Here is a 15,334-nt window from a genome sequence, read left to right as displayed (position 1 = left end):
CCACAAAATACAAATTTGCAAACAAATGATAAATCCAGCTGGAGAAGGAAACAACGACATGACTATGATTTCTTTCACAAATAAATAACTAGATAGGTCGACAAAGACTCAGATTGACAGAAATAGTTGGGGGGTTTTCAAACAGTAGCTCAGTAGAGAGAATAAATATTTATGTTTCATTTTTCATAGAATCATAGGATGATTCGAGTTGGAAAGGACCTTAAGATCATGCAGTTCCAACCCCTCTGCTATGGGCAGGGACACCTCACACCAAACCATGTCACCCAGGACTCTGTCCTGCCTGGCCTTGAACACTGCCAGGGATGGAGCATTCACAACTTCCCTGGGCAAACCATTCCAGTGCCTCACCACTCTCACAGTAAAGAACTTCCTCCTTATATCTAACCTAAATCCCCTGTTAAGTTTTAACCTATTACCCCTTGTCCTATCACTACAGTCCCTAATGAAGAGTAGGAAAACCTCAGAAAGGCTTACATATGTGAAATCACATTTGGTGTAGAATGGGGTAATAAACTATTTAATCCACTGGTATTTCACATGAAAGAATACGCAGGTTTAATGTGTAGACCATTTAAGACTTCTGACACCCTTTTGTTTTCTTTCCACTAGTTGTGATTGGGTGATGCAAATATGACAAAGAACTGCACTACTACCACTTAGCAAAACATCATGACTCGCTTTTTCAAATGAATGTTGAGGGGTTTTGCAGACTGGCATAAGGATCCACGTGAATTCAAGTCATGGATATGCAACTGGTGTTTGGGTAAGAGATTTGTCCTTCAAGATGAAGGAAATAGTCCTCAAAATTAACAGTATTTTTGTTACTGTTCCTGTAGGCTTTGCCTTTCATGGCGTGCGTAAAGACACTCCTTAGGCTAATGGCATAGAAGTGCCAGAAAAATAAGCATACTTGGAATTAAATTACAGTATCATGATCTTTTTCATAGTTTGCCTTTTGGGGAAGGACAGAGAGGGGTAGAGAGGGCAATTGGCTCACAGAGGAAAAAGGATTGCTATTATGAAAAAGGCTGTCATGTCTCCTGTTTGTATTTTTTATCTTAATGTAGTACAGTCCGGTAAAAGTGTTATTGAATGATAGCAAGGACACGTTATCATCCACCTTCTACTTCCTATTCATCTGAAGGCATGTACAATGGTAAACAATAAGACTTGTTTTTGAGTGAGATAAAAGATCTTTTCACAGAAGTGCTATCCCTTCACATTTACTCCAGGTAAGTAAATTTGCCTTACAATTTTGTTAATGGCTGGACTTGAAAACAAACAAAAAACCAAACAAACACCTTCTCCCCTTTTACCCACCCCTCCTCCCCAGCTTGAGTGAATTGATATTCACTCAGCCGTATGTTTCACATGCTATACAATATATTCTGTTTCAGAAGGTTTAGGTAGGATTCAGAGAAATTTCTTATCTGGAGATACTGGGTTTTTCGCACACTGGGTTTGTCTAGTTCGGAGAAGAGGAGGTTTAGGGTTGACCTTGCTCTCTAAAACTTCCTGAGGAGGCAAAGTGAAGAGGGAGATGCTTCTCCATAGTGTCCCATGACAGGGTGTGTGGGAATGGTTCAATGTTGTGGCAGGGAGGTTCAGACTGGACATTAGGAAGCATTTCTTTACTGAGAGGGTGGTCCAACACTGAAATGGGCTTCCTGAGGAGGTGCTGAGTGCCCCAAGACTCTTGGTGTTGAAGAAAGTATGAAAGTTTTGGTTTATTTCTATACTGGTTCTGGATTACAGAAAATATTATAAATACTATTTAAGAAGTACCCCTGGAAAGTAAACCCAAACTAGGAAGCATTCTCAAGAAATGGGCAGATACAATTTTCCAAATTTTTATAGAACAGCAGCCTATGATTGTACTTCCAGATATTTCAAAACGGTGCATGCAAAGTAACTCTAATGTTCTGGCTGCCACACCAACTCTTAGCTCACTAATGAAAACATGGAAAAAGAGAATCAAAGATATGCATAAAACTTTAGGATCTAGTAGCATAGTTCATACTTGGCAGGAATTGTTGATATCTCTGGCTTATCTGAAATGTTCAGAAGCAATCTTTCCTAATGACTTACATTATCAAGGTTACAATAATTAAAATGGGAGGAATGTCCCTGAGGTTCAAGATGAGGAAAAATATAAATAAACACTTGAAGAAGTAAAGCCTATGTAAGAAGTAAAATGGCTAAATTTGACTTGCTTTATAATCAAGGGAGAGAGGTAGTTCTCAGGATCTGAAGGGTGGGGAGAATTGTGCAAACACACTGTCTCTTTGGTGAAAACCAGAAGTCTGGCCAAGTAGCTTAAGTTATATGTCTTGTTTTGATGGTTAAAATTGGGGGACATGAATATCATTATTCACTTTTTTTTTTTTTTCATTTTCTAAACTTCAAGATAATCTACGGTGGTATTTTCCCCAAATCTTTGCAAAAACATCTTGTATCGTAGTAAACAATAAGATATTTTCAGTTTTTAAAAAAAATATTTGAAGAATAAGCAAAATATTTTTATCCCAATTTATAGTAACTTTTAACATTATAAGTATATATTTTTTGTGTATGTATCATGTGTGTGTATATACGTAAAATTATATATAAATTCATCAGTTATTTTTATTTTGCTATTTTATCAGTATCTTTTTATTTTGCTGTAGCAGATAGCAAATCACGTTAATTTGCTGTTTGTTACCTTCATTTAGTCTAATTTCATTGTTCCCCATTTAGACTAATTCATTAGACTAATTGCTTTTTAAGTTGAAGAGTCAAATACATTCACTATTAATTCAGTAGCTAGCTGTCCTGACTGTAAGTGGCTCTTCTGGAAACCTGAGTGTTTGAACAATTGCTGGTAGTACTGCAACCATAAATCATGTAAAATGAAACTCACTGTGTTATACTGATTTTGTTAGAGGCCACTTATCCACATGATACTGGATAACTCCACTTAGTTATAATCATGATCTGTTCAAATAAATTTATCCATTAGTACTTTGAAAGTGCAATTGTAATATAGTAGTACCTGAAGCCTCACAGCTACACACTTAGCAGTCAAACTGCTGCAGATTTTGCAAGCTCCGGTTCATATCTTAGAAAGTGTCCAGCTTTGTTCCACTCGGAAGCTGAACCACACTTGAATAATGCAATACTTCAATCATGCAATAACCATTTCTGCTTGTTCACTGTGCCTATCAATCACTGAAAGTTTCAGTTGAAAAATAACAGAACTATTCAGGAAAATATAATTATATTATAGTAGAAAGTAAATAAATCCTTTTAATCATAAAATAAATACAATTGTATAGAAGAATCTGTATGTACAAATACGTGAGGGTGGTAAGGCACTGGAATGGGATGCCCAAGGAAGTTGTGAGGGCTCCATCCCTGGCAGTGTTCAAGGCCAGGTTGGATGAAGTCTTGAGTGACATGGTTTAGTGCGAGGTGTCGGTGCCTGTGGCAGGGGGGTTGGAACTGGATGATCTTAGAGTCTTTTCCAGCCCAAACCATTCTATGATTCTAAAGTGCATATAAGAATCTGATAGTCTGACTCTAGTTGCATGATTTTTGTTTGGACTATTGCATATATAAACAAAGCCATTTGATATTTTCTTAATGCCATTTAAGGAACTTCAGACTTTCTTCACAATGGAAGGGAACTAAATATGACTAAGTCTCTTCAACAGTTCTGAAAATCTTAATCATAACTGACAAACTGTGTAATAGCTGATTCTTGAATCAGCAAAAATACCAAAGAAGCTAAAATGCAGAGGGTCATTATATTCCAGTGGATGCAAATACTACTACTGTGTGAATCTAATTGCCCAACTGGAAAATTCATGTGTTTTATTTCATGAAATTACATAGCTCTAGCAGTTTTAAAGTGTAAGGGCTAGAGTAACAGACTGAGTTTGAAAATGCAGTCTGACATTACAGCACTGCTTAGAGGATCTTTTGACACTCCTGAGGGTGCATCAAAGATTCATCCTGTAATTCCTTATGAGCTTCAGCAAAAGAATTTTTGAAGTGTTGACTACAAACACAACAGATTTGTTTGGCAGTACGAATAGGTTAAGTCGTCATACGTTAAACTGCATCTGCATTCTTTCTGTGTTAACTTCCTGCTATTGAATGATTGTAACTCTTTGCAAATAAATGAACAGTTGTCTCTGAAATAAAACATGCCCATATATGGTTACTCAATGGACAGCGAACTGTTGTTTTAATTAAGTTTTCTCCCTTCTTTTTAACTTTAGCATTGTCTCATCCAGTCTGTCTCCTGTACTAAAGTGAACAAGTGAAAATATTGAAACAGAAAGGAATAGAAGGAGTATGCATATGCAACTAAGTTTTTTTTTCAACTATTTCTAAAGCCACAACCAACAAAAGAAATAAAGTTTATATATGCTTTCAATAAAGTACCTTTACTGCAGAGATGGAATACAATGTGCTGCCATGATACATTTAGATACTGTAACTCAAGATACAGGGAATAAACATTGTGCTAACAAAACAATATAGACCAACCAATATTATTGCAGTGATACATAGAAATGGTAAACAATACTAATATTTTAATGAAGGGAGATAATGGCTCTTTATTGTGCTTACAGTTACAGGGAAAGATAAGTCTAGTTGCTTTATATAATATAGTTTTTAACAATTTTCAAATCTTCTTGATCATAGAAGCAAAGTGCATCAAACTGTGCAGTGTATAGGTTATCTAGAGAAGAATTTTGAACATAATTTATTTTGACTGTCATGTCTAAATACAGGGATACAAGCCACATGAATAACTTTTCTCATTAAGTTTTACTTATTACTAGGAGGCTGTCTCCAAGACCTACTCCCTAGTAACTGTGAAAGATATCATTCAGCCTTCAGAGACTTAAATGTCATTGCTTAGATGCCTATTCATCATAAGGTCTAGTTTGTATAGCTTTCTATTTGGCATATCTGCAAGCAGATAAGCCTTAGTCACTTCAGCATGTATTTGTTTCTAATAAATTTTGAGACCTGTCAGCAAACAAGCACAAAACCCCAAAACAACAACAACGAAAAAAGCAAACCTAAAAATTGCATTTTAATCTTCTTTCAGTACAACATAATCTCTTTTAAATAATTCCTACTTTGAACCATGTTCACATTTCAGTAAGATAATGCAGTTCCCAAATAACAAACCTTCCATGGAAATGAAAATAGTACTTTGCTGAAAGAGGCAATATACTCTAAAATACAAAATTCTGAACTGGTACTCATGGGGATATTTGGATGTTTCTTTTCCCAAACTATGAATGATGTTCAACAAATCTTCCTACCCCATCCCACGTTTTCCTCACTTCTAGAAAAGGAATATATATTTTCCGTGGTGTTTTGAAATCAATGGGTGAAAAAATGTGCAGATTAATTAGGTGTTTAGAATAATTTTTTAAAAATCTGAACTTAAGAAAAGCAAACATACACTATCATCTGTCTGGTATTTCCTCACACTCATCTCGTCTGGTTTAGAACTTGTAATTTGCCTCTTTGCTTCTCTGTTATTCCACTGTGATACAGTCTAGCAAAGGTGTGGGAAACAAAACATTTTTATAAATATTGAATACTTTAACCACTAATGATGATATTTAAAATTAGGTTTCAATTTGTTAAGAATTTAACTGCAATTGATAACTAAGTAATAATTATTTTACTAATTATAGTCTACACTTTAGAAATACAGGACTTCTTTATGCGATTGTTGTATAGTTTTAATTTTTACCGTGTTCTTTTCTCTGTTACTTTATGCAGTTGTATAACAGCTAAAAAAATATGGATGCAGCTGTTTCATAAATATAAAACCCCTAGAACTAGTTATTCTGCTTCCTGGTTACCTACGTCAAAGGTGTTGACCAATGAAAGGTCACGGAAAAGGCAGCCTTTATCTATTAGGTTGTTAATTGTACCGTTTACTGGTTTTAAATACAAGGATTCGTTCAGAATGTCTCACTCATGCCAAAGTAGGAAATTTAGTTCATTGGCTAAAATTTTGCTTAGAAGAAACAAGCTTCCTGTCTTTCACAGTCATGAATGCAATCTGTTCCAGTTCTTCAGTCTTCTCAAACACTTCACACTTCCTCATGAGAGGAAGGCTTCATGCCACTTGCCTAAACATTGCTTACAGAAATGGAATGAATCAGAATATTGTGACCTGAAATGGCACAGTGGAGAATGTGTGTTGAAGTGAGTACATGTTTGAATGCAAATTACTAATGTTTTAACAATGATTCAGCAAGAATATTATACCAAATTTAAGTTGCTAAACAACTCCTAGGTTCAGAACAGACTGTATAAGAAGGATTTTATTATCCTTTGAAATATGAAATGGCTATGTATCATTGTGACAGAATATTTTTAATGACATAAATTTATTTAATTTTGTGTATATTTCCTCATGAGATATGAATCTAAGTTTGTGTTCAATATATCTGATTTACACAAATGTCTGCCAAGTTTTTCAAGACTGTAAGTTAGGTACATATTATTTGTTTCCTGTAGTGCTTTAATTTTTTACTAGTCAGGCTCTGTTGGTATGAAACTTGAGCTGTTAAAGCATGATTGAAGTTTGCAGAATTTGATACTACACATAAGACAGTGTTCAGGATTCAGGAGATAATGATGGTCAAAGAAGATTCAGGAGATAATGATGGCCATAAAACTCGTGACCACTTTTCACTCACTTCTTGAGTTTTCTATCCCTTGTGCTTGAATTTGTGTAATTTTTTTACTTTTGTGATCTTTTCAAGGAGACCAGAAATGGTGGGGTTTGGGTTTTTTGGGTTTTTCATGTTTTTTTTGTTTTTTTGTTTCTTTCTTTGTTTGTTTAGTGGTTTTTTGTTTTGTTTGGGGGGGTTTGTTTTTTTTTGGTGTTTTTTTGTTTGTTTGTTTGTTTTTTTGTTTTTTTTTTTTTCTGAAATTTATAAATACAGATTACCAGTGAACAATTACCTGGTGTCTTTGAGATATTCTTGCTAAAAAAAGATTTAAGTCATCTAGATGCCTCTCTCACCTTTGCCTATTAGACCTATGTCTGCTTTCCCACACCCCAGCGTATTTCTTTCTAGGCAATCTCTTTTTCTTGGGGATCTGGCACATTGCCACAAAAGGGCTGAAGAGCTTTTAGATGTAGAAAAAGACCTATTTGCCTCCAGTGCTGTGAAACAAGCTGTGCGGCAAGCATGCAGCACAAGCTGTGCAACCTCTACGTACTACTGTCTGTCTTTTCCCATCTGCTGCTAACAGCTTCATCACTTTCCTTCAGTCAGGTTAGAAAGGCCTACTATTAAAAATAAGGAAACAATGCCTGCCAGCACTCTTATAATATTCTTCATTTTTTATAGCTGCTTCCATTTGAAAAATTCAGAGTGTCATAAACATTAGTTAAGTCTGGCAATATCCTTAATAAGTCATTATATTTTTTTCCAATGATAAGTGACAGAAAGTGACTGTCCCTTGGAAGCGTAGACAGCTATCAGGGACAAAGTGAAGGATCCTTACTCAAAAAATCCTAATGGGAGCACAAGAAGAACTTGCACCTTTTATAGTCTAATTATAGGTTACATGTGAATTATTTTGTGGGCAATCTCTCAGTGACGGGGAAAGTCTGTCTTGATAATTGCCTTCCAGTCAAGCCAAATGCACTGTGTGTCAAACAAAACTGGAAAAGTGGGAAGTATGTGGATAAACGCTATACTTTAGTAAGCTTATCAATGTTTTTACTCAAAAAATGTATACAGATATCTTTTAAGCAGCTCTACTGATTAAAATTAAGTTCTCAGAATGTTTTTGAGAGTTATGAGAACTATTATGGGGGGTTTGGATGTGTCTCTATAGTCATCTAAGAGTCACTGAATACTTCAATGAAGAGTGAAGTACACAGAGAACAGTAAAACTGAGTGCATGAGAGGATACTACAACTAAAAAGAATTGTGACAAAGAGGATAAAAGTGTCTTCTCAATTTCCTTCACATGTATGAATAAAATCTTTGTCAACTACAGTGAGTATTTGAAGGAAATATTTTGCTTATATATTTCTGACTTCAATTGAAAGGTTGACCTTCTGTGAGATCTGAAGCTCTAGAAGAAACATGATGAAACTTTTTGTAGAAGGATACCTCTTTCGGTTTAGTTTAGTATTACCCTTCCTTGACTGCTGCTGTTCTTTGCAAGTCGCATCCTGGGGCAAAGATCATAGCTGAGCTGCAGTGACTTCATCACTCCTTAATTCCCAACTGTTAAAATCCTCTGCAACCCTTAGGCATTTTTTAGGAATTAATCCCTTGTCAGCCTCATGGTTTAACAGGTTGGGGTTTGGTACCAGTATTCTCTAGTTCCATGCTTCATCGCAGGCACATTGCTTACTAAATAAGCCTTGGGTGACATGATTTAGTGTGAGGTGTCCCTGTCCATGGCAGGGAGGTTGGAACTAGATGGTCTTAAGGTCCCCTCCAACCCAAACTATTCTATGATTCTAAATAGATTAAAAACCAAGGCAGAGCCAAACCTCTAGTCTTTGTAATTCTACATCCTTTTCTAAAAATGAATTCTAAATGCTTATACAGATTCAAAAAGAAACTGGACAAATCTGGGTGAGAAAAATCAGATAAAAGCTTCTAAGTACAATGGGATCACCTCTGCATTAGGAACCTTTTGTGGTGTTGGAGGTTCTAAAGTCCCCTGGAAAAGTATTGCTCACTTTTTGGACTTTTATGCTGGACTTGTGGTCATAGCTGGAGGGACAATTCAGGACAGGATGGTCTGACTCTTTTGACTATTCCTGATTTTTCTTATAATTATATGTATTCTCACAGAGATTTTAACATTATTGAATGTAGAAATATAACTTTTGTTGTTTTTTATAACATTTGTAAGAAAGTGGAATCTCTTCAATTCAACCCCACATTCAGGTCAGTAACTGTAATTCAGTTCATTAGATTTTACTTGCTTTAATGTTGTAAGAATTTTGAAGGTTCTGGCTTCCATTGTTAATGTTGTTCTGGAAAAAGTTACCTTGAAACTAAATTGAACACTCTAGTTATTCAAATAATCCCAGTGCATAAACTCATTAGTAGAAGCGTTTTTCAGGTAGTTTGAAACACTAAAAAAAACCACCCCAAAACAAATCCACAAAAAGATGCTGTAAATTGGCATGAAGAGAGATTTCCCATTTTAATATCTTTAAATGTATTTTAATTGTCTGTGCTGATGAAATCAAATACTGATGTGAGAAAAACTGAAAATACAATGATCTGTTAAGGTGTTGAAAATCCTAGCAAGTTTTAAAAGTTCAGAGGTGGGGGAAGAGTTACTATCCATCTAATATCAACTCTATTTGGTGGCTGAAGACAGAATGAATCATTCAAGACTTTCTGAAAAATCACTGTGATGAACTTTGAAATCCAGTATTGGATATTTATATTTTCAAAAAGAGTGTGCTACTAGGAACATCTTTAGTAAAGAGTAGCTTTGAGATCTGGAGACTCAAAAGTTTGCATGACACCAAGCAAGACTTAATGGATTCCAAATACCAGCTGAGCAGCCTGGAAGAGAAAATAAAATGTCTGAAAAGACACTTTGTACACAGTACTGTGCAAGGTGGCATCTATATAGAGAGTCACATGAATAGTCCATTAAGTTTTTTATATAAGCTGTTCTGAAGCAAACTCCTGCAAATGACCTTCTGCATAGTTCTTGTTTTGCCCTTACAGTGAAGAGAAGCAGTCTTATTTGCAAAGCTATACAATACAACTATATCTGAATCTGTGTGACTTAGATATATATGCAAGTATTGGGTCACATTTAAAGAAAAGTCTTTGGTCTAGAATTCCCGTCTGTACTTCATTGTACCTTATGCTCAGCCATTACACTATCAAATCACAACTGAATACTGCTGAGCATCTTTGAACCCCTGAAAAAAATTTGATCAGCTCAGTACAAGGTTGCTCAGCACAAGTGTTTGTATAATTATGATATATTAGGAAAACTCTTTGTTCAATGGCCTTCAAGATGCCTAGAGAGTAAATTTCAGAACAAGCAGAATGTTTAAAAGAGAGGAATACATGTGAGCAAGATTGCAGCAATCACTTTTCACAGGGAGTACAGACATCTTACTTCCATAGGTCAAGGCACCACTCACTTGAAAGTGGTTCTTGCATGCAAAGTAATAGACACTATAGCATCTTTCTCCACCTCCTTCATTAGCAGGCAAGAGAAAAAAGAGCACTCAAGCCAGATTTAGTATTTAGGCAATTACTGCAAAAAGAGGCACTGGAAAATGCTACAGTTCTAACTGCAAAGAGTTTCTTTGAGGCTGTGTGATCAGGATCTCTTCTAAGGACAGGGAAATGGGAATCTGAAGAACATGTGAGTTAAATTATCCTGGGAATAGCAGAATTCTAGCCATTTATTTATATTCAAATGTGGCTGAATTGTGATTTTACAGATTTCTGAATAAGGAGTGAGACGCTGGCCCAAAGACAACATTAACAGCCCTCCCCTCAATAAATACAAATGAAGTGTAGAATGAACTTGCCAACACAATTTCCACCCAATGTCATTCCTCCTTAGAAGTCACTATAACTAGCTGAAGCTGTCTTCACATTATTTAGAAGATGTTTTAAATTGTTTAATCATAGGCAAATGTCAGAGTACTTTTGCAATCAAAGCTAAAGCCTGCAACCTGTGCACATTTAAGGACATTACAGAAAACCTCAAATTGTAACATGCTGCCAAAATAAAGGCGGTATGTATTTTTAGCCCCATTTCACAGACGAGAAGCAAAAGTGCAATAAGAAGAAATAAATTGCCCAAATTCATAAAACCTATTTGACTGAAACTCCCACCTAGCCAACCTTTCTGCTTCTGACACATGAGAAAGGACAGAGTGGCATCTCTCACAGTCTTTCTCTTCCTTTCCTCACCCTCTGAGCTAGAGGCTATATTCAGCATTGTAACAGTAGCCTGTCAGGGCCTCTTTTCCATGACACAGGCTGGGCTGATTTCAAACCCATTTCAGATCCAAAACATTGTATGGCAATGAACTTCACAAGATATTTGTTCTGCTGAAAAAGTATATACTTTTAACACTTCTGTCTACTAACTCCATGTTTCTTAATTCTGTTATGAAAAAAAAAACCAACATAAATAATCATTCTTTGTTCTGTGTTTGTGATTTTTAAATACCTAGGAGTTCACTTTGCCAACCCAATGTGTCAGGGTTTTTTGGTATTGAAAGCAATCCGTCCCCTTGGTTTTCTTTACTCATGCCTTTTTGGCAGTCTTGGTTTTTAGTTGAGGACTAAAATTCATTGAGACTGGAACGAATTAGCAATTCAGGATATGACTATGGCATGACTATACCTGATGCCATGGTAATAGTCTCTTTTCCTCTCTGTTCCTTTTCTTAGCTGTTTTTTCATATCATTCTACTTAGCCCTTGACTGTCACTGAGTATTGGGCTACTAAGGCTTTCCTAGGATTATGGACAATGGCAATATCTCTACTGAGCGATAACAGCTTGTTTAGTGACTATCACTGTGTATTTCTAATGATGAGATTTTCCCCTGGTAGACATTACCTTACATTTATCAACAATAATGTTCATGTGCTCATTTTCCTGTAGTTGATAGGTACCCTGAAATCCACTGCAATGCATAGCAGTCAGTTTTCATCATGGCTATTTTGAAGAATTTTGTATCATCAGAATACTTAGTCACCTCATAATTCATTTCCTTTTCTAGATCATTTATGTTGAGCAGTAGATATTCCAGCAGAGCTCCCTGAGGGACTCCAGTGTTAAGCTTCTACTTTTGTTGAAGCTGACTGCTTAATCCTACTGTTTAAGCTATTTATTAATTCATGAGAAGACCTCCCTTCCTGTCCCATGACAACTGAATTTCCCATGAGATGAGATTTTATCCTAGGACATTTTGGGTTTTAATTTTTTTACAACTACCTTAGCAAAGCAATTTACTGCCCAATAATAAAATTCTAGGTCTGTATATTATAATATTCATGCAAAAACCCATGCACATCCCAAAAGACCCCCACAACTGCCAACACCAGAAACACATTTATAATGTAAACCTTGTAAGATTTAGCATTTTAAATTGCATGGTGAAAGGTTCAGAATAGAGTTAGCCAAGTTACCTACACTGTGAAGAGTCTTCTTGGCTGTACTCCTTGCCTATTTCTGGGGATATTTTTCTGCAAATTATTGAGGAAATAAAGTAAAACAAGAGGTTACCAGGCTGCACTGTTAGTAAGTTTGTTTCTGCAGAGCTGAGTTAATTTCTTAAAATCCAATTTAGTAATCTTAAAAGCTAGGTTGTAATAAGATAATTGCTGCAATGCTGTAATACCATTTAGTCCCACTTGATAAAGAAAGCTTCATATTAAAATACTGTTGACTGACACATTGCCATTTATCTTCCTAGCAGGAACAATAAAGTGAGAAAAGCTCTCTATGCTCCATGCATATCAGCTGCCATCATACTTAAAACAAATGATGTGAATAACCACAATAAGATTGTCTGTGTTCTCTCAGATTTTTGGATTTGAATACCCAGAGTGGTGCTTCAGTACACTGATAGGATCAGAAAAGTTCTCTGTCTGACTTGTGGATTAGAGAGAAAAAACCCAAAGCTTAGACATCCCAGGTGTCATCAATTCAATCACCAAAATTAGATGGCTGTTATGTGAATTATGCAAATATGTGACTCAACCTCTTGGTTCATATTTGAAAAATGAAATATTTAATGATGTTGACATTTTTAATTATCATCAGGCCTCTGAGTTAACTCCTAAGTGGGACCAATGTTATTACAGGATCTCTGCAGACTCTGGTGGACATCTTTGCACCACATCAGACCTTATTGAAGCCGTGTGTTAGCTGTATTTGAAAAGCTGAGAAGATGGATAATAAGGAAAGAGCTTTTAAAAAGCACCAAATAGATAAATTAACAGGTGCTGCGAAACTGGTCTTTTCTTTGACAGTGGTCAGAATCTGACCATATTAGATGAATGCTTTTCCCGTACCCCAAAGTTACTTATGATGTAGGCTTCAAACAAATATTAGCAAATTATACTATTGTGATAGAAATGTTATGAGGACACAAGTATTATGACTGTGAACTTTTTAGTGATGTGAAATAACAAAATATCTTTAGATTAAATGATATTGTTCCTTAGATTTCCTTAGCAGACAGAAAATAAGATTCAAAAGATAGGCCATTCCTAAAATTCAGTTTCAGCTCTGTCATTTACATGCTTCACAGAAATTTCCTGATAGTTAAACCTCAGATTTTTCATCAGCAGAAGAGGAATAATGGTGCTTAACTAATTCCTAAAGCCACTGGTATTATTGCTGTTGTTTGCCCTATTTTGTAAGTAGATGTAATCATCTGTGTTACATAGAACTCTCTAAGAGGAATCTACCTATCTAAATAGAGATCTTAAAATCCTGAGGATTAATTCATTTATGTTTGCATAGTCCTTTGAAGCTGTGGAGCACTATATAAATGCTAAATATTATCTACTCTTAACCATTAACTATGACTTTCAGTAGGTACTGCATATCACAATGCATACTATCATTACAGCCCAAGCCATTCTATAAAACTCATAAAATTATTAATTTCCCTGTTAATATTCTTTCTGTCCTCTTCTCTAACCTTCATGCTCTTTGCATAGCCTACTGCAAAGCTGCCAGACACCTACCCATATAAAACCATTTCAGCATAAAACTAACTAAGGTTAGTTTTACTGCATAGAAACTCTCCTTCTTACTTCAAAATAACAAAACACTGAAAGACTTCAACCTGTCTATTGAAAAAATCCTCACTTTCTCTCCTTGTAACAAAGCTCCTCAAGTCCCTTTCCTTCAGGACAAGGGCAAATGTCTCCCTGGAATGAGCAGTGATTTCAGACATGCTGAATGTGGCAGAGACACAGACTGCTGGCTTTTAAGGGCTATGGCAGGTCACCAGTGGAACAAATTCAAGGAATGGAGCTAACATTCTGAGGATGTTCTCCATTCAGATTTTTCCTATGTATGCAGCTAGGATCTAGTTAGTGGAAGTGCTCTGTTTTGACTTGAGTTTCAGGTAGTGTCGTGGTTTAAACCCAGTCAGGCAACTCGTTCACTCACTTCCCCCCCTTTCTTGCCCTCCCCCTGCTCCCGGAGGGACGGAGAGGAGAATCAAAAAGAATGCAACTCCCACGGGTTGAGATAAGAACAGTTTAGTAACTAAGGTATAACACAATCACTACTGCTACCACCAATGATAATAATGATAAAGGAAATAACAAGGGAAGAGAATACAACACCTCAGCACCAGCTGACCGATAACTCGCCCCCCAAGCCCGACCAAGCACCGACCGATACCTCCTCCAACCCTGCAGTCTCCCAGCCCTTCCGGCTAACTCCCAGTTACATCCTGGGCATGACGTGCTGTGGTATGGAATAGCTCTTTGGTCAGTTTGGGTCAAGTGTCCTGTCTCTGCTTCCTCCCGGCTTCCCCTCCCCCCTGGCAGAGCATGAGGCTCACAAAGTCCTTGGCCAAACCAAACCATCATTGTTATCAGCTCTGTTCCCGAGCTGAAAGTCAAAACACTGCACTGCACCAGCTACCAAGAAGGAGAAAAATGACTGCTACTGCTGAACCCAGGACAGGTAGGCAACACAGACCTCATCAGAGAACTACCAAAACTGGATTGACATAGCTGGCTTCTCATAGTACTATGATTCCTGCACGCTGACTGGTGGTGAAAGGGCACAGCATCTGGCAGTGAGCTCCTGCGAAGAACACCAGATCATAATTCATCTGGGACAGAAACATGCTCTTTTGTATTTAGGGAGAATCAACAGGGTGGCATTAGGGTCTTCGAACTAGGAAGGCTAATATTTTGAAATTTATATGCACATTTTGGCTAATTATCACCTCTGTTCTTCAATTTCACATCAACAACAAAAAGATATAACCACCTATGCCATGTGTAATGCATTTATATGTTTATAATTTTTCAGCTTCTTTTATTCAAACTATAAATTTTTGCAGGAAAACGTATAGCAAAATAAGGCAATTGTAAACTTTAGATTCTACTATATTGGTAGTGATAACAGATTTCACAAATTCTCCATTAAATTAAAAAACTGGAAACTATTTTGTAATTCACAGTTGTACTGAGCATACAGAATTGACAGAAATGGACTTACAGTGCTTTAATATAGTAAACAATGAAAATACCACATTTATCCTGTTTTTAAGATTCA

At 36.3% G+C, this 15,334-nt stretch overlaps 1 long non-coding RNA gene across 3 annotated transcripts in view; it reads left to right on the top strand.

Moving 5' to 3' along the window:
• The window catches only part of LOC130599744 (uncharacterized), a 52,448-nt gene that overhangs the window by 11,355 nt on the left and 25,759 nt on the right, over window positions 1-15,334 (top strand). Inside the window, exon 3 of one of the 3 annotated variants that reach the window (XR_008972298.1) lies at window positions 12,889-13,020. The exons of the other annotated variants lie outside the window; for them this stretch is intronic. This is a non-coding gene — a long non-coding RNA (uncharacterized LOC130599744). Of the gene's footprint in view, window positions 1-12,888; window positions 13,021-15,334 lie in introns of those variants that run through there. 3 annotated transcript variants of the gene reach the window in all.

The sequence above is a fragment of the Pezoporus wallicus genome, unplaced genomic scaffold (assembly GCF_028554395.1).
Source record: "Pezoporus wallicus isolate ANWC-B61680 ecotype Strahan unplaced genomic scaffold, APGP_CSIRO_Pwel_v1 contig_229, whole genome shotgun sequence".
Taxonomy (NCBI): Eukaryota; Metazoa; Chordata; class Aves; order Psittaciformes; family Psittacidae; genus Pezoporus; species Pezoporus wallicus.
Note: the sequence above shows the minus strand (reverse complement) of the source record. Positions and strands in the feature narration are given on the sequence as shown.